The following is an 18,595-nucleotide window of genomic DNA, read 5'->3' on the forward strand; positions in this document are numbered from 1 at the left end:
CTGAAAGATTCCTCTGTCTTCAACTGTGTAAGATAGATTTAAGCAGAAATCCACACACCATCTGCAGGACTCATTTAAGTTCAAATACTAGACAAATACCTTCTCAGTAAATATTTACAAAGAGAAAAATGACCAAATATGAAAGATTAGAAATTTAAATCAGAAAATACCATGAATTACAATAAATATCTTATTTATAATCTCTGATTTTTGAGGGAATGCTGCATATGTATTTATTTCTGGAACAAGCAATAGAGAAAAGACAACATTCTGATGTAGCAAAAGTATGATGGAAGAAAGATACCACAATAAAAAGATAGATTTTAGAACTTCTCCAGAAAGTCTAACAAGGTATAGAGAGAAAAGGTGATTTTTGAGGAACAGATATATCAACTTTGGGCTTCCTGGGTAGCTCAGCTAACAAAGAATCTGCCTGCAATGTAGGAGACCCCAGTTTTATTCCTGGGTTGGGAAGATGCCCTGTAGAAAGGATAGGCTACCCATTCTATTCTTGGGCTTCCCTGGTGGCTCAGGCAATAAAGAATCCACTTGCAATGCAAGAGACTTGGGTTTAATCCCTGAGTTGGAAAGATCCCCTGGAGGACAGCATGGCATCCCACTCCAGTATTCTTGCCTGGAGAATCCCCATGGACAGAAGAGCCTGGAGGGCTACATACAGTCCATGGTGTCACGAAGAGTTGGACACAACTGACCAGCTAAGCACTTTACAGTACATATCAACTTACAACCAGAATTCCAGAAGGAAAAATAAGATAGAACCAAAAGAATAATTTTTTAAATTTATTTTTTATTGAAGGATAATTGCTTTACAAAATTTTGTTGTTTCTGTCAAACCTCAACATGAATCAGCCATAGGTATACATATATCTCTTCCCTTTTGAACCTCCCTCCCATCTCCCACCCCATTCCACCCCTCTAGATTGATACAGAGCCCCTAAGAATAATTTTTATAAGTAAGAAACCTTATTCACAACCAGGACTGATTTTACTCTTCCAGGCAAATGAATTTATCATATATCAGAAAAATTCATGGAAATATCTATTTATGATTATTTATTAACAAAACAATTATTATATGTTTGCAGGAGGGCAGACATTGTCAGACCTTAGTAGAATGGTTTCTATGGCTTAAAATTCATGACCTTCCAACAGTCTAGTTAATTTTTTTTTACTTCATCAATAAGGTTCAATCAATTCAGCATTGTTTAATCACAAATATTTAAAAGATCAAAGGATATGAGACAAGGAGAAATCCCAGAAAGGTACTGTGTGCCCCCATTTCCCAAGCCTGCCTTTGAATAGAGACCTTACCACTGCAGAGGTTCTGTCCCTCAGCATGATGTGACTTAGAGATATGGGGTCATTGACTCATTCAGAACACTGACTCATTCAGAACTGGCTATCCTTCTCACCCTGAAAAGAACAAAAGAAAAGCATCACGTCTCAGGTCATCATGCTGCCCACCAAGTCCTAGCTCTTTGCTTATAAGTATCATTCTCTACCCAAACTGAGCTCTTTGAGAAATGAGCTGAAATGAGATCAATTTCTCGGCTGATCAATGAGAAATGAGCTCTTTGATCCTAGAGCTGAAGCAGGGAAAACTAAAAGATGAGCCTTAAGCAAATCATGGAATATCAAGGAAGTGCTCAAGGTATGAAGATGGAATATCAAATGAATAAATTTGAAAGGGCTTCAACCAGCAAAATTAAGGACAATTTGAGCATCAAAATACTTTACTAGATTATTACCATTTAATAAAGTAGGACACCGTGTGTCCTTATAGATATAGTAAAGGTAAAAATGAAAACTTTAATGAGGACACAAATATAGTTTTGAATTACTCTCTCATGAAACTTTTTCAATTTTTAAGGGGAAAATATTAACTTTTACAGCACAGTCTAGCAGCCCCCACTATGATCATGTAATCAAAGTGATCATCATCAATAAGAGAACAAAGTAAATTGATAAGATTCAGTAAGATAGAGCATCAGGAGTCACGATATGTAGTTTAGCATAGCACACAGTGAAGTAATATTTCCAAGTTTTATTGAAATATAATTTATATATAACATTGTATTAGTTTAGATGTGTAACATGATGATTTATGTTCAAATTGCAAAATGATCACCACAGCAAATTTAGTTAATATCCAACCCCTCATATTTAATTTTTTTTCCTTGTGATGAGAATTTTAAGATTTCTTCTCTTAGCAACTTTCAAAATACATGACACAGTATTGTCAACTATAATCACCATACTTTGGCCACCTCATGAGAAGACTTGATTCACTGGAAAAGACTCTGATGCTGGGAGGGATTGGGGGCAGGAGGAGAAGGGGACGACAGAGGATGAGATGGCTGGATGGAGTCACTGACTCGATGGACATGAGTCTGAGTGAACTCCAGGAGTTGGTGATGGACAGGGAGGCCTGGCGTGCTGCAATTCATGGGGTCGCAAAGAATTGGACACCACTGAGCGACTGAATGGAACTGAACTGAATGTTTCAAAACTTGAAATATACTAGATTTTCAGTGAGACATAATATCTCTGTATTTCCTTTAATTAGTAATTTATGTCAGTTCTCTGAAACATGTGATTCAGTTTACTGAAACCAAGAGGATACAATCCTGCAATGCTTGTTTGATCTTTTTGGGTCTAGAAAAAGGAAAGACTTTCAATGTTTTAATCTGGCTGAGGGCTCATGAGTTGTTGTTGGTCTGTACCCATTAGGCTTTCTCATTTTCCCCAGGCAGAAGTTAGGCATCCAAGCAGCACAGTTCCTTTTGGATTAGCGGCACTTTTTACTAAGTGACAGCCTTTATCATGGTCTTTTCCCAATGTAGTGGTCAGTGGGACTTGTCTGTCTCTCCTGAACAGAGTGTGAAGTGCTAAACTCTGCCCCTATTTTCAGGGAACACCCCCACCATTGACATCATGGATAGGGGCCAGGTGGCAGTTCATGCTCACATCCACTTAACAAGCCCCATCCCTTGGCTCACGGTAGTTCACAAATGTTGTGTTGCGTTGACCATTGTTAAGGTTAGCCAAAAGGCTCATGCCCAAGAGAAGCTTACCACAGTATCCCTATCACTCTGCCTCAGGTCCTCATATAGCAAAGGCACTCTGTCTTTTCCGTTTTGAATACCTTTCACCACTTTTTTTGATATACCAACCTCGTTACCTCTTCCTTTACCCAAAGCCTGACACCAAATGCGATGTCCTAATTCACACTCCCTTGCATATATATTTGAAGGGGAGCTTTTCAAGAACATCCCCCTGCACAAGGTGCAGAAAAAGGGGAATCAATACAACAGAAGACTACATACATACTCTGACACCATTTTACCGATTATAATGTAATTTTAAAAATTCTGTGACTATTGTTCAAAATAGAGCTTTAGGGTCTTTAGCCACCAATAAACCCATGAGGAAGTGGCCCCAGCCTGGTCAGTTATTCAAATAAAGTGTGGGTGGCACTGGACAGCCCCCTTTGTCCCTATGCTGCCTCTCCAGAATCACAGCTTTATGTCCTAGTACACATATGAGTATTCACAGAACTAATTAACTTCAAAGTTCTGAATGGAATGTTTATTGTTATGGCGGTTTGGATGTCCCATCTCAGACTCTTCCTCACAGCAGCTCTGGCAAACTGTGGGTGTGAGCCAGACGAAGGACCAGGCCTCCTCAAACTCTCCTCTCAGGTAGCTATTTCACGTGGAATGTCTAGAGACTAATGTGTTCTAACTGTTGGCACCATAACTGATGTCTACCCTATCTTTATGTCTATGGTCTTATTCATGACCTATCTGTTAAAGATGATAACTCACCTTAGGAAACTGTAGTCTTCATGCAAAAGAGTCTCTAACTTGGCTGATGTTTCATTGCTGATGTTCTGATATAAGTGAAAATTTTGCTTCCTTTCTGGAGATAATACCCAGTTTCCTGGGTTTTGGACAAGTCTGTGAGATTCCCACTCAGGTGTTCAATATCAAAAGTTGAAAGCTGAGATTTATATCTGGAGAACAGGAAAACAAATATCATAGCTCATGAGTAACCAATCTCCAATCTCATATGATTTCTGAATTCTAATCAGCCATCTGTGTAAAATATATCTGCCCCTGCCTGAGCCTCTTCTTCCTGCCCAAATTCATTTACTCCATCCACACCCTCTGCCCCCACTTCAGGAACCATTTCAATTACTCCTGCTGTTCCTCTTCTTCGGAAGAGGATGTTAGCTCTAGCTTCCTTATTTATAATTCTCAGTGCCAACAAAGCATCTTTGAGGCTCATATTTTTGATCTGTAAAACTGGGATGAGAGGAGAATGGCATTATTGAAGTGGAAAAATCAGTTTTTTTACCATATTCAACACAAAGAAGACTGATTTTGATCAGTTCAGTTCAGTCGTTCAGTCGTGTCCGACTCTTTGCGATCCGATGAATCGCAGCAGGCCAAGCCTCCGTGTCCATCACCAACTCCCAGAGTTCACCCAGACTCATGTCCGTCGAGTCGGTGATGCCTCCAGCCATCTCATCCTCTGTCGTCCCCTTCTCCTCCTGCTCCCAAGCCCTCCCAGCATCAGAGTCTTTTTCAATGAGTCAACTCTTCGCATGAGGAAGCCAAAGTACTGGAGTTTCAGCTTTAGCATCACTCCTTCCCATGAAAACCCAGGACTGATCTCCTTCAGAATGGACTGGTTGGATCTCCTTGCACTCCAAGGGACTCTCAAGAGTCTTCTCCAACACTGCAGCTCAAAAGCATCAATTCTTTGGCGCTCAGCTTCTTCACAGTCTAAGTTTCAAATCCATACATGACCACTGGAAAAACCATAGCCTTGACTAGACGGACCTTTGTTGGCAAAGTAATGTCTCTGCTTTTGAATAGGCTATCTAGGTTGGTCATAACTTTCCTTCCAAAGAGTAAGAATCTTTTAATTTCATGGCTGCAGTCACCATCTGCAGTGATTTTGGAGCCCAAAAAAATAAATTCTGACACTGTTTCCACTGTTTCTCCATCTATTTCCCATGACGTGATGGGATCAGATGCCAAGATCTTCATTTTCTGAATGCTGAGCTTTACACCAATTTTTTCACTCTCCAGCTTTCATCAAGAGGCTTTTTAGTTCCTCTTCACTTTCTGCCATAAGGGTGGTGTCATCTGCATATCTGAGGTTATTTTTATTTCTCCCAGCAATCTTGATTGCAGCTTGTGCTTCTTCCAGCCCAGCGTTTCTCATGATGTTCTCTGCATATAAGTTAAATAAGCAGGGTGAAAATATACAGCCCTGATGTACTCCTTTTCCTATTTAGAACCAGTCTGTTGTTCCATGTCCAGTTCTAACTGTTGCTTCCTGACCTGCATACAGATTTCTCAAGAGGCAGGTCAGGTGGTCTGGAATTCCCATCTTTTGATGAATTTTCCACAGTTTCTTGTGATCCACACAGTCAAAGGCTTTGGCATAGTCCATAAAGCAGAAACAGATGTTTTTCTGGAACTCTCTTGCTTCTCCCATGATCCAGCAGATGTTGGCAATTTGATCTCATCTCTGGTTCCTCTGCCTTTTCTAAAACCAGCTGGAACATCTGGAAGTTCACGGTTCATGTACTGCTGAAGTGTGGCTTAGAGAATTTTGAGCATTACTTTACTAGTGTGTTAGATGAATGCAATTGTGCAGTAATTTGAGCATTCTTTGGCATTGCCTTTCTTTGGGATTGGAATGAAAACTGACCTTGTCCAGTCCTGTGGCCACTGTTGAGTTTTCCAAAATTGCTGGCATATTGAATGCAGCACTTTCACAGCATCATCTTCCAGGATTTGAAATAGCTCCACTGGAATTCCATCACCTCCACTAGCTTTGTTCATAGTGATGGTTTCTAAGGCCCACTTGACTTCACATTCCAGGATATCTGGCTCTAGGTGAGTGATCACATCATCATGATTATCTTGGTCATGAAGATCATTTTTGTACAGTTCTTCTGTGTATTCTTGCCACCTTTTCTTAATATCTTCTGCTTCAGATAGGTCCATACAATTTCTGTCCTTTATCGAGCCCATCTTTGCATGAAATGTTCTCTTGGTATCTGAAATTTTCTTGAAGAGATCTCTAGTCTTTCCCATTCTATTGTTTTCCTCTACTTCATTGCATTGATTGCTGAGCAAGGCTTTCTTATCTCTCCTTGCTATTCTTTGGAATTCTGCATTCAGATGCTTATATCTTTCCTTTTCTCCTTTCCTTTTTGCTTCTCTTCTTTTCACAGCTATGTGTAAGGCTTCCCCAGACAGCCATTTTGCTTTTTTTCATTTCTTTTCCATGGGGATGGTCTTGATCCCTGTCTCCTGTACAATGTCATGAACCTCCATCCATAGTTCATCAGACACTCTATCTATCAGATCTAGGCTCTTAAATCTATTTCTCAATTCCACCATATAATCATAAAGAATTTGATTTAGGTCATACCTGAATGGTTTACTGGTTTTCCCTACTTTCTTCAATTTAAGTCTGAATTTGGCAATAAGGAGTTCATGATCTGAGCCACAGTCAGCTCCCAGTCTTGGTTTTGCTGACTGTATAAAGCTTCTCCATCTTTGGCTGCAAAGAATATAATCCATCTGATTTCAGTGTTGAACATCTGGTGATGTCCATGTGTAGAGTCTTCTCTTGTGTTTTTGGAAGAGGGTGTTCGCTATGACCAGTGCATTCTCTTGGTAAAACTCTATTAGCCTTTGCCCTCCTTCATTCTGTATTCCAAGGCCAAATTTGCCTGTTATTCCAGGTGTTTCTTGACTTCCTACTTTTGCATTCCAGTCCCCTGTAATGAAATGGTCATCTTTTTTGCCTGTTAGTTCTAAAAGGTCTTGGAGGTTTTCATAGAACTGTTCAACTTCAGCTTCTTCAGAGTTACTTGTTGGGGCATAGATTTGGATTACTGTGATATTGAATGGTTTGCCTTAAGAAACGAACAGAGATCATTCTGTAGTTTTTGAGACTGCATCCAAGTACTGCATTTCGGACTCCCTTGTTGACCATGATGGCTACTCCATTTCTCCTAAGGGATTCCTGCCCACAGTAGTACATGTAATGGTCATCTGAGTTAAATTCACCCATTCCAGTCCATTTTAGTTCATTGATTCCTAGAATGCCGATGTCACTCTTGCCATCTCCTGTTTGACCACTTCCAATTTGCCTTGATTCATGGACCTAACATTCCAGGTTCCTATGCAATATTGCTCTTTACAACATCGGACCTTGCTTTTATCACCAGTCACATCCACAACTGGGTATTGTTTTCACTTTTGCTCCACCCCTTCATTCTTTCTGGAGTTATTTCTCCACTCATTTCCAGTAGCATATTGGTCACCTACCGACCTGGGGAGTTCCTCTTTCAGCAGCCTATCGTTTTGCCTGATTTTGATAGTCATCCATGAATGAGAATACCTTGCATAAGCAGTTAAGCAGAGATATTCTAACACACCACTGGGGCAAGAGATATCAGAGATTAGGCACATTGAAGAGGGTAAGAGGAAGCATTTACTTTATCCACATCACCTGTTCCCAAGGTGGCAAAGCTCAATACCAAGGGAGCCATTCTTGGCTATGATTTTTCACACCAAGCAAAGTCTGTCATCAGAGTGAGTACCTAGATTCCCCAGATGTGCAGGAAGCTGAGAGAGCAACCTATTCAGAATGCTGACTTGTGTAGAACAATGAGGGCACAGCTAGGTTAACTCTACTAGGGCTCTTGGAGGACAACACAAGGACATGGATCCTACTAACTTCATCACAGATTCTATCAGAAAGCCCACCTGCTAGCCCCTGAGGACACCTCACCTAAAGACCCCACTCATCTGGCCCACAGGTACCCCCAATACTTCATGTGCCTCACCTGCTAGCATCCCTACCCTGTAGCCAGATACTGTGCCTGCCCCCATTTGCAGATGGCTAGGGAGTAGGCAGAGAAAGGAAGCCTGACAATGCAAGATTTGAGAAAAGAAATCACACAAACTCTGGCATTCAGCACTATCCTAGGGAAAGCAAACAAGAGACTGTTGGTACCTGGTTGGCTTTGCAGGATAAAGAGAAGACATAAAATCTTAAGAATTAATCTCCCTCCCCCCACAGAGCAGGCATATTTGTAAAAAGGTCTGAACAAGCCTTAGAATCCCTAATAGGACTGTCAAAAATATTTCTCTCCAGAAAAAGATCAGTAAAGACTGAAGGAGTTGACTGATGCTTCAGGTACAAAGAGCAATGTAAAACTTCAAGGAACACAAAAATTAAGGAAACATGAAATCACCAAAAGAATGCAGTAATTTTGTAGTAACCAAATCCTCCAAAATGGAGGTCTATGATTTGCCCAATAAAGATTCAAGACAGTTCCTTTAAAGAAGCTCAGTGAAACACACAAAAAAACCAAAAGACTAATGATATTAGCAAAACAGTACATGATCAAAAGGAGTTTATCAGAGAAAAATCACAAAAAGAACCAAGCAAAAAACAGAGCTGAACTTCCAGGTATATATGTGAAGGAAATTAAATCATTATATCAAAGAGATATGGCCATGTCTGCAGGCTTAGTCGTGTCTGACTACTTGGGACCCTTTGGACTGTAGCTCTCCAGTCTCCTCTGTTCATGGGGTTTCCCAGGCAAGAATACCAGGGTGGGCTGCCAACTCCTTCTCCAGGCATCTTTATGATCCAGGTATTGAACTCGCTTCTCCTGTGTATCTTGCATTGCAGGCAGATTCTTTACCCACTGAGCCATCAGGGAAGCCCTATCAAAGAGATACCTACACTTATTTTCTTTCATTTTTAAAAATTATTTATTGAGATATAATTAACATGTAACATTTCGTATGTTTGAAATGTATAATGTATTGGTTTGATATGTATATGTTGCAATATGATTACCATAGTAGCATTAGTTAGTACCTCTATTATATCATAGTCATAAGGAGAGAGTGGACACATATACATTACCGTATGTAAAATAGCCAATGGGAATTTGCTGTATGATGCACGGAGCTCAAAATCAGTGCTCTGTGATTACCCAGAGGGGTGGGATGGGATGGGAGGTGGGAGGGAGGTTCAAGAGTGAGGGGACATATGTATGCCTATGGCTGATTCATGCTGATGTATGGCAGAAACCAACACAATACTGTAAAGCAATTAACCTTCAATGGGATAAAAAAAATTTTTAAGATACATTCATGTTGTTACAAATGGCAGAATTTCCTTCTTTCTCATGGATGAATAATATTCCATTCCATAGGATAAAAATATCTATATAGATATCTCACATCTTTCTATTCATTTATTCATTGATGAATACTTATGCTGTTCAAATATGTTGGCTATTGTGAATAATGCTGCAGTGAATGTGGGTATGTAGATCTCTTTGAGATACTGATTTCAATTGCTTCAAATATATATCCAGGATTAGAACTACCATTGAATATGGTAGTTCAATTTTTTTAATTTTTTGAGGAGGTGCCAGTTTTTCATAAGGCTGTACTAAGTTACCTTACTAGCAACAGTGTAAGTTTTCCCTTTTCTCCATATCCTTACCACAATTTTTTATCTCTTATCTTCTTAATAAGAGCCATCCTAACAGATGTGAGGTGCTATCTCACTCTGGGTTTAATGTGCATTTCCCTGATGATTAGAGATAATGAGCACCTTTTCATATACCTGTTGACCATTTGTATGTGTCTTTAAGTAAAATGTCTATTCAAGTTCTTTGTTCATTTTAAAATTGGATTATTTGCTTTTTTCTGTTCAATTGTATGAGTTCTGTATATATTTTGCACATTAGTTCATTATCAGATACATTGTTTATAAATATTTGCTGCTAATTTGTTTGATGCCTTTTCCATTATCATTTCCTTTCTTATGAAGAATCTCTTTAATTTAGTCCCACTTGTTTATTTTAGTATTTGTTGCCTTTTCTTTTATAACTTACCCAAAAAAATCACTGCCTAGATATCTTGATATCTCTACACTTCACTCACTTTAGTCACTCAGTTGTGCCCGACTCTTGGTGACCCAATGGACTGCAGCACGCAAGGCCTCTCTGTCCATCAGCAACTTTCGGAGTTTACCCAAACTCGTGTCCATTGAGTCAGTCAGGCCATCCAACCATCTCATCCTCTGTGGGCCCCTTCTCTGCCTGCCCTCAATCCTTCCCAGCATCAGGGTCTTTTCCAATGAGTCAACTCTTCGCATCAGGTGGTGAAAGTATTGCAGTTTCACCTTCAACATCAGTCCTTCCAATGAACACTCAGGACTTATCTCCTTTAAGATTGACTGGTTGGGTCTCCTAGCAGTTGAAGGGACTCTCAAGATTCTTCTCCAATACCACAATTCAAAAAAATCAGTTCTTCAGTGCTCAGCTTTCTTTGCAGTCCAACTCTCACATCCATACATGACTACTGGAAAAACCATAGCCATGATTAGACTGACCAGTGTTGGCAAAATAATGTCTCTGCTTTTTCATACACTACCTAGGTTAGTCATAACTTTCCTTCCAAGGAGTAAGTGTCCTTTAATTTTGTGGCTGCAATCACCATCTGCAGTGATTTTGGAGCCCCCCAAAATAAAGTCTGACACTGTTTCCATTGTTTCCCCATCTGTTTCCCATAATGTGATGGGACCAGATGCCATGATCTTTGTTTTCTGAATGTTGAGCTTTAAGCCAACGTTTTCACTCTCCACTTTCACTTTCACCAAGAGGCTTTTTAGTTCCTCTTCACTTTCTGCCATAAGGGTGGTGTCATCTGCATATCTGAGGTTATTGATATTTCTCCTAGCAATCTTGATTCCAACTTGTGCTTCATCCAGCCAGGCATTTCTAATGCTGTACTCTGCATATAAGTGAACTAAGCAGGGTGACAATATACAGCCTTGATGTACTCCTTTTCCTATTTGGAACCATGTTGTTGGTTTGTTGTTCCATGTCCAATCTAACTGTTGCTTCCTGACCTGCATATAGGTTTCCCAAGAGGCAGGTCAGGTGGTCTGGTATTCCCATCTCTCTCAGAATTTTCCACAGTTTATTGTGATCCACACAGCAAAGGCTTTGGCTTAGTCAATAAAGCAGAAATAGATGTTTTTCTGGAACTCTCTTGCTTTTTCCATGATCCAGTGGATGTTGGCAATTTGATCTCTGGTTCCTCTGCCTTTTCTAAAACCAGCTTCAACATCTGGAAGTTCACAATTCACGTATTGCTGAAGCCTAGCTTGGAGAATTTTGAGCATTACTTTGCTAGCATGTGAGACGAGTGTAATTGTGCAGTTTGAGCATTTTTTGGCATTGCTTTTCTTTGAGATTGGAATGAAAACTGACTTTTTCCGGTCCCATGGCAACTGTTGAGTTTTCCAAATTTGCTGGAATATTGAGTGCAGCACTTTCACAGCATCATCTTTTAGGATTTGAAAGATTTTAACCTAGAATTTCACCAACTCCATTAGCTTTGTTCGTAGTGATGCTTTCTAAAGCCCACTTGACTTCACATTCCAGGATGTCTGGCTCTAGGTGAGTAATCACACCATCATGATTATCTGGGAGGTGAAGATCTTTTTTGTACAGTTCTGTGTATTCTTGCCACCTCTTCTTAATATCTTCTGCTTCTCTTAGGCCCATACCATTACTGTCCTTCAATGAGCCCATCTTTGCATGAAATGTTCCCTTGGTATCTCTAATTTTCTTGAAGAGATCTCTAGTCTTTCCCATTCTATTGTTTTCCTCCATTTCTTTGCATTGATCAGTGAGGATGGCTTGCTTATCTCTCCTTGCTATTCTTTGGAACTCTGCATTCAAATAGGTATATCGCTCCTTTCCTCCTTTGCTTTTCAGTTCTCTTCTTTTCACAGCTATTTGTAAGGCCTCCTCAGACAGCCATTTCGCTTTTCTGCAATTCTTTGCTTGGGAATGTGTTGCTCCCTATCTCCTGTTCAATGTCATGAACCTCTGTTCATAATTCATCAGGCACTCTAAGAGATCTCGTCCATTAAGTCTATTTCTCACTTCCAGTGTAATATCATAAGGGATTTGATTTAGGTCATACCTGAATGGTTTACTGGTTTCCCCCACTTTATTCAATTTAAGTCTGAAATTGGCAATAAGGAGTTCATGATCTGAGCCACAGTCAGCTCCCGGTCTTGTTTTTGCTTACTGTATAGAGGTTCTCCATCTTTGGCTGCAAAGAATATAATCAATCTGATTTCAGTGTTGGCCATCTGGTGATGTCCATGTGTAGTGTCTTCTCTTGTGTTATTGGAAGAGGGTGTTGCCTATGACCAGTGCATTCTCTTGGCAAAATTCTTTTAGCCTTTGCCCTGCTTCATTCTGTACTCCAAGACCAAATTTGCCTGTTACTCCAGATGTTTCTTAACTTCCTACTTTTGCATTCCAGTTCCCTATAATGAAAAGGACATATTTTTGGGGTGTTAGTTCTAAAAGGTCTTGTAGGTCTTCATAGAACTGTTCAGCTTCAGCTCTTCTGCATTACTGGTCAGGGCCTAGACTTGGATTACTGTGATATTGAATGGTTTGCCTTGGACATGAACAGAGATCATTCTGTCATTTTTGAGATTGCATCCAACTACTGCAATTCAGATTCTTTTGTTGACTATGATGGCTACTCCATTTCTTCGAAGGGATTCACAGTAGTACATGTAATGGTCATCTGAGTTAAATTCACCCATTCCAGTCCATTTCATTTCTCTGATTCCTAGAGTGTCGACGTTCACTCTTGCCATCTCCTGTTTGACCACTTCCAATTTGCCTTAATCATGGACCTAACATTCCAGGTTCCTATGCAATATTGCTCTTTGCAGTATCGGACCTTGCTTCTATCCCAGTCACATCTACAATTGGATGTTGTTTTTTCTTTGGCTCCATCCCTTCATTCTTTCTGGAGTTATTTCTCCACTGATCTCCTGTAGCATATTGGGCACCTACCGACCAGCAGACTTCATCTCTCAATGTCCTATTTTTTTGCCTTTTCATATTTTATGGGGTTCTCAAGGTAAAAATACTGAAGTCATTTGCCATTCCCTTCTCCAGTGGACCACATTTTGTCAGAACTCCCCACCATGACCCATCCATCTTGGGTGGCCCTGCACAGCATGGCTTAGTTTCGTTGAGTTAGATAAATCTGTAGTACATGTCTCCAAGGTATCAAGAATATATTCCTCTATTTTCTTTTTCTTCTAAAAGTTTTATAATTTCAGGTCTTACATTTAAATCTTTGATTCATTTCGAGTTAATTTTTGTGAGTTGTGTATAAGCACTCAGTTTTATTCTTTTGCAGATGGATATATAGTTTTCCTAACATTATTGATGAGGCTGTCATTTTACATTGAGTGAGATTGGCACTCTTCCCTGCTTATATGCCAATGCCATGCTTTTTAAATTATTATGGCTTTTAATATAGTTTAAAATCAAGAAGCCTGATGCCTCCAAATTTGTTGTTCTATCTCAAGACTGATTTGGCTATTCAGTGTCTTTTGTAGTTCCATGAAAATTTTAGGATTGTTCTTTCCACTTTTCTGAGAAATGCCATAGGAATTTCTATTAAGATTGTATTGAATGTGTAGATTGCTTTGAGTGGTGTGGACATTTTAACACTACTGATTCTTCCACTTTGTGAACATGGATTATTTTTCCATTTATTTGTGTCTTCTTCAACTTGTTTCATCACTTCTATAGTTTTAACGGTTCAAGCCTTTCATTTCCTTTGTCAAATTTATTCCTAAATACTTTATTAGTATAAATGGGATTACTTTTTAAATATCTCTTTCAGAGAGTTTGCTGTTAGTGTATATAAATGTAACTGATTTCTGTATATCACCTTTGTATCCTGCAACTTTACTAAATCCACTTACTATTTATAAATATTTAGAGTAGTTTGTAGGCTTTACTATGTGTAAGATTATGTCATCTATAAACAGATAGTTTTGCTTCATCATTTCAAATATGGATACTTTTTTTTAAACTACTTTTCTTTTATTGCTTTTATGTAGCTTCCCATAAGTTTGTCTATGCTGTATTTCCATTTTAATATATTTTAAGATATTTTTATTTTTCTTACTATTTCTTTGACCCATTGATTGTTCAGGAGCATGTTTAACCTTCATATATTTGTGAATTTTTCAGTTCTTTTCCTGATATCAGTTTCCACTTTCATACCATTGTGTTTGGAAAAGATCCATGATATGATTAAAATCTTAAACTTGCTAAGACACGTTTCATGACCCATCTTGCAAAACATTTTATTGCACCATTTTCACTGCAGTATTGTTAACAATATACAAGATATGGAAACAACCTGAGTATTCACTGGAAGATTCATGGATAAAGAAAATAATGCTATAAATACTGGAAGAGAAGGTGAAGAAAAGTGAACCCTCCAACTCTATTGGTGGAATGTAAATTGGTGCAGCCATTGTGGGAAACATATGGTGATTCCTTAAAGACTAAAAATAGAGTTACTGTATGAGTCAGAAATCTCACTTTTGGGCATAGATCCAGAAAGGACGAAAAGTCTAATTAGAAAAGATGCATCCACCCACTGTTCATAGTCTGGGTACTTTCAGTTCAATTCAGTCACTCAGTCATATCCAACTCTTTGTGACCCCATGAATCACAGCACCCCAGGCCTCCCTGTCCATCACCAACTCCCGGAGTTCACTCAGACTCACATCCACGGAGTCAGAGATGCCATCCAGCCATCTCATCCTCTGTCGTCCCCTTCTCCTCCTGCCCCCAATCCCTCCCAGCATCAGAGTCTCTTCCAATGAGTCAACTCTTCGCATGAGGTGGCCAAAGTACTGGAGTTTCAGCTTTAGCATCATTCCTTCCAAAGAAATCCCAGTGCTGATCTCCTTCAGAATGGACTGGTTGGATCTCCTTGCAGTCCAAGGGACTCTCAAGAGTCTTCTCCAACACCACAGTTCAAAAGCATCAATTCTTCGGTGCTCAGCCTTCTTCACAGTACAACTCTCACAGCCATACATGACCACTGGAAAAACCATAGCCTTGACTAGACAGACATTTGTTGACAAACTAATGTCTCTGCTTTTGAATATGCTATCTAGGTTGGTCATAACTTTTCTTCCAAGGAGTAAGCGTTTTTTAATTTCATGGCTGCAATCACCCTCTGCAGTGATTTTGGAGCCCAAGAAAATAAAGTCTGACACTTTTTCTACTGTTTCCCCCATCTATTTCCCATGACGTGATGGGAGATGCCATGATCTTAGTTTTCTGAATCTTGAGCTTTAAGCCAACTTTTTCACTCTCCACTTTTACTTTCATCAAGAGGCTTTTTAGTTCCTCTTCACTTTCTGCCATAAGGGTGGTGTCATCTGCATATCTGAGGTTATTGATATTTCTCCCGACAATCTTGATTCCAGCTTGTGCTTCTTCCAGCCCAGCGTTTCTCATGATGTACTATGCCTAGAAGTTAAATAAGCAGGGTGACAATATACAGCCTTGACATACTCCTTTTCCTATTTGGAACCAGTCTGTTGTTCCATGTCCAGTTCTAACTGTTGCTTCCTGACCTGCATACAGATTTGTCAAGAGGCAGGTCAGGTGGTCTGGTATTTCCCATCTCTCTCAGAATTTTCCACAGTTTCTTGTGATCCACACAGTCAAAGGCTTTGGCGTAGTCAATAAAGCAGAAACAGATGCTTTTCTGGAACTCTCTTGCTTCTCCCATGATCCAGTGGATGTTGGCAATTTGATCTCTGGTTCCTCTGCCTTTTCTAAAACCAGCTGGAACATCTGGAAGTTCATGGTTCATGTACTGCTGAAGCGTGGCTTGGAGAATTTTGAGCATTACTTTACTAGCATGTGAGATGAGTGCAATTGTGCGGTAGTTTGAGCATTGTTTGGCATTGCCTTTCTTTGGGATTGGAATGAAAACTGACCTTGTCCAGTCCTGTGGCCACTGTTGTGTTTTCCAAAATTGCTGGCATATTGAATGCAGCACTTTCACAGCATCATCTTCCAGGATTTGAAATAGCTCCACTGGAATTCCATCACCTCCACTAGCTTTGTTCATAGTGATGGTTTCTAAGGCCCACTTGACTTCACATTCCAGGATATCTGGCTCTAGGTGAGTGATCGCACCATCATGATTATCTTGGTCATGAAGATCTTTTTTGTACAGTTCTTCTGTGTATTCTTGCTACCTCTTCTTAATATCTTGTGCTTCTGTTAAGACAATACCATTTCTGTCCTTTATCGAGCCCATCTTTGCATGAAATCTTCCCTTGGTATCTCTAATTTTCTTGAAGAGATCTCTAGTCTTTCCCATTCTGTTGTTTCCCTCTGTTTCTCTGCATTGATTGCTGAGCAAGGCTTTCTTATCTCTCCTTGCTATTCTTTGGAACTCTGCAGTCAGATGCTTATATCTTTCCTTTTCTCCTTTTCTTTTCCCTTCTTTTCACAGTTATTTGTAAGGCCTCCTCAGACAGCCATTTTGCTTTTTTTTTTTTTTCATTTCTTTTCCATGGGAATGGTTTTTATCCCTGTCTCCTGTACAATGTCATGAACCTCCGTCCATAGTTCATCAGGCACTCTATCTACCAAATCTAGTCCTGGGTTGTTTAGCACATAGGTAATAGAAATGCAGTTATTAAGATGCTGATGTTGAGGGCTCAGAAGGAAGTGAGGAGCATCATACTCCTCAGAAGGAAGTGAGGACAACATACTTTAGAGAATATCTATACTATCACAACCAGACTGTTGGTAGAAATACATACATTAAAACACTGCTGGTGAGGGGACAGGAATAAATGACAAAAATACGTTATTGGAAACCTGAGTAATGGGTGTTCTCATAATAGAGTGACAGAATGCTTAGCTGAATTTTGTCCTAGAGTCATGTTGAAAGAAGAATTTGTAACCAATGAAATTGGATATTTAGCTGAGGAGATTTCCAAGTAAAGTATTGAGGGTGTACACAAAGAAAGTCCAGGCCCAGATGACTTACTTGGTTAACTCTACCAAACATTTAAAGAAGAATTAATACAAATTTCCCATAAACTCCTGAAAACATACAACAAGAGATACTCTTTTCAAATTATTATTGAGACCAGTATTACTTTGATGGTAAAATCAGACAAAGACATTATAGGAAAAGAAAGCTACACATCCAAAAGATTTTTTAATAATTTAACACAAAAATTCTCAAGAAAGTATAAGCAAACCAAACCCAGCAAGATAGAAAAAGAATTACATAACAAGAATAAGCAAGCTTTATTTCAGAAATGCAAGGTTGATTTGAAACTGAAATCAGTTAATACATCATACCATATAAACAGAATAAAACACAAAAGGAGATAATCATCTCAACAGACACACAAAAGCACTTGAAAAAAAAAGTTAAACACCCATTTGTGAAATAAAAAAAATAAAAGAACTAGGAATACAGGGAAAATTCCTCAACCTGGTAAATAACATCTGCCAAAACCAAAACAAAGAAAAGCAAAACCCACAAATAACATCATATTAAATAAAGCCTGTTTTCCCTATAAATTCAGTAACAAAACACAGATATTCCTTCCACTTCTACTCAGCACCATGCTAGAGGTTCTAGTCTGATCAAGTAAGAAAGAAAATGAAATAAAAAACATGTAAATTGGAAAGAAAGAAGTAAAACTTTTTCTATTTGTAGACGGTACTAACAGAAAATCCAAAGGGCTCCACTAAAGCAAAATTAGAGTTAAGTAAGTTCAGTAAAGCTGCATTACTTAACATAATTGAATCAAATCAATTTTAGTTGCATAAAACTGCAGTGAACCATACTAAAAATAAGAAAATTTTATTTACGATAGCATCAAAAAATAGGATACTTAGAAATAGTTGTTTTAAAGATGTACAAAGTTCTGAAAATCAGAAAATATTATTGAAAGAAACGAAAAAGATCTAAATGAGTGGAAATACATCTAATGTTTATTGATAGGAAGTATTGATATTGTTAGAATGACAATACTCCCTAATACAATCAATGGATTCTATGAATCTCAGAATCACAGGTAGCTTTTTTGTAGATACTGACAAAATTACCCTAAAATGTATGTGAAAACTCAAGGGATCCATAATACACAGAGCAATCTGGAGAAGGAACAAAGTTGAAGGACTCATTCTTCTACATGTCTAAATTTACTACAAACTAAAGTAAGACACTGTAACTGACTTAAGGTGGGCATATGTATCAGTGGAACAGAATGAGAGTCCAGAAAAACACCCTCATGTTGATGGCCAATTGATTTTTAACAAGGATGCCAAAACAATAGAGGAAAACATCTTCAACAAATAGTGCTGGAACCACTAGATATTCCTATGTCCAAGAAAAAGTTGGACTTCTACCTCACAGTATACACAAAATTTAACTCAAGGGATGAAAGATCCAAATGTAAGAGCTAAAACACTATTAGAAAAACCAGAGGAATAAATCATTCTGATTTTGGATTAGAAAGTGATCTCTTAAATATAACAGCTATAGTACAAGCAAATGACAAAAATTTTGTACTACATCAAAATTATAAACTTTTGTGCTTAGTGGAC

At 38.8% G+C, this 18,595-nt stretch overlaps 1 long non-coding RNA gene across 1 annotated transcript in view; it reads right to left on the bottom strand.

Moving 5' to 3' along the window:
- Positions 1-788: 788 nt before the first annotated feature.
- LOC138425344 (uncharacterized) overlaps positions 789-18,595 on the bottom strand; it is a 99,691-nt gene continuing 81,884 nt past the window's right edge. Inside the window, exons 4-5 of the long non-coding RNA XR_011251179.1 lie at positions 3,849-4,036; positions 789-1,434 (exon numbers count right to left, since the gene is read on the bottom strand). This is a non-coding gene — a long non-coding RNA (uncharacterized lncRNA). The remainder of the gene's footprint in view (positions 1,435-3,848; positions 4,037-18,595) is intronic.

This window comes from Ovis canadensis, chromosome 1 (assembly GCF_042477335.2).
Source record: "Ovis canadensis isolate MfBH-ARS-UI-01 breed Bighorn chromosome 1, ARS-UI_OviCan_v2, whole genome shotgun sequence".
Classification (NCBI taxonomy): Eukaryota; Metazoa; Chordata; class Mammalia; order Artiodactyla; family Bovidae; genus Ovis; species Ovis canadensis.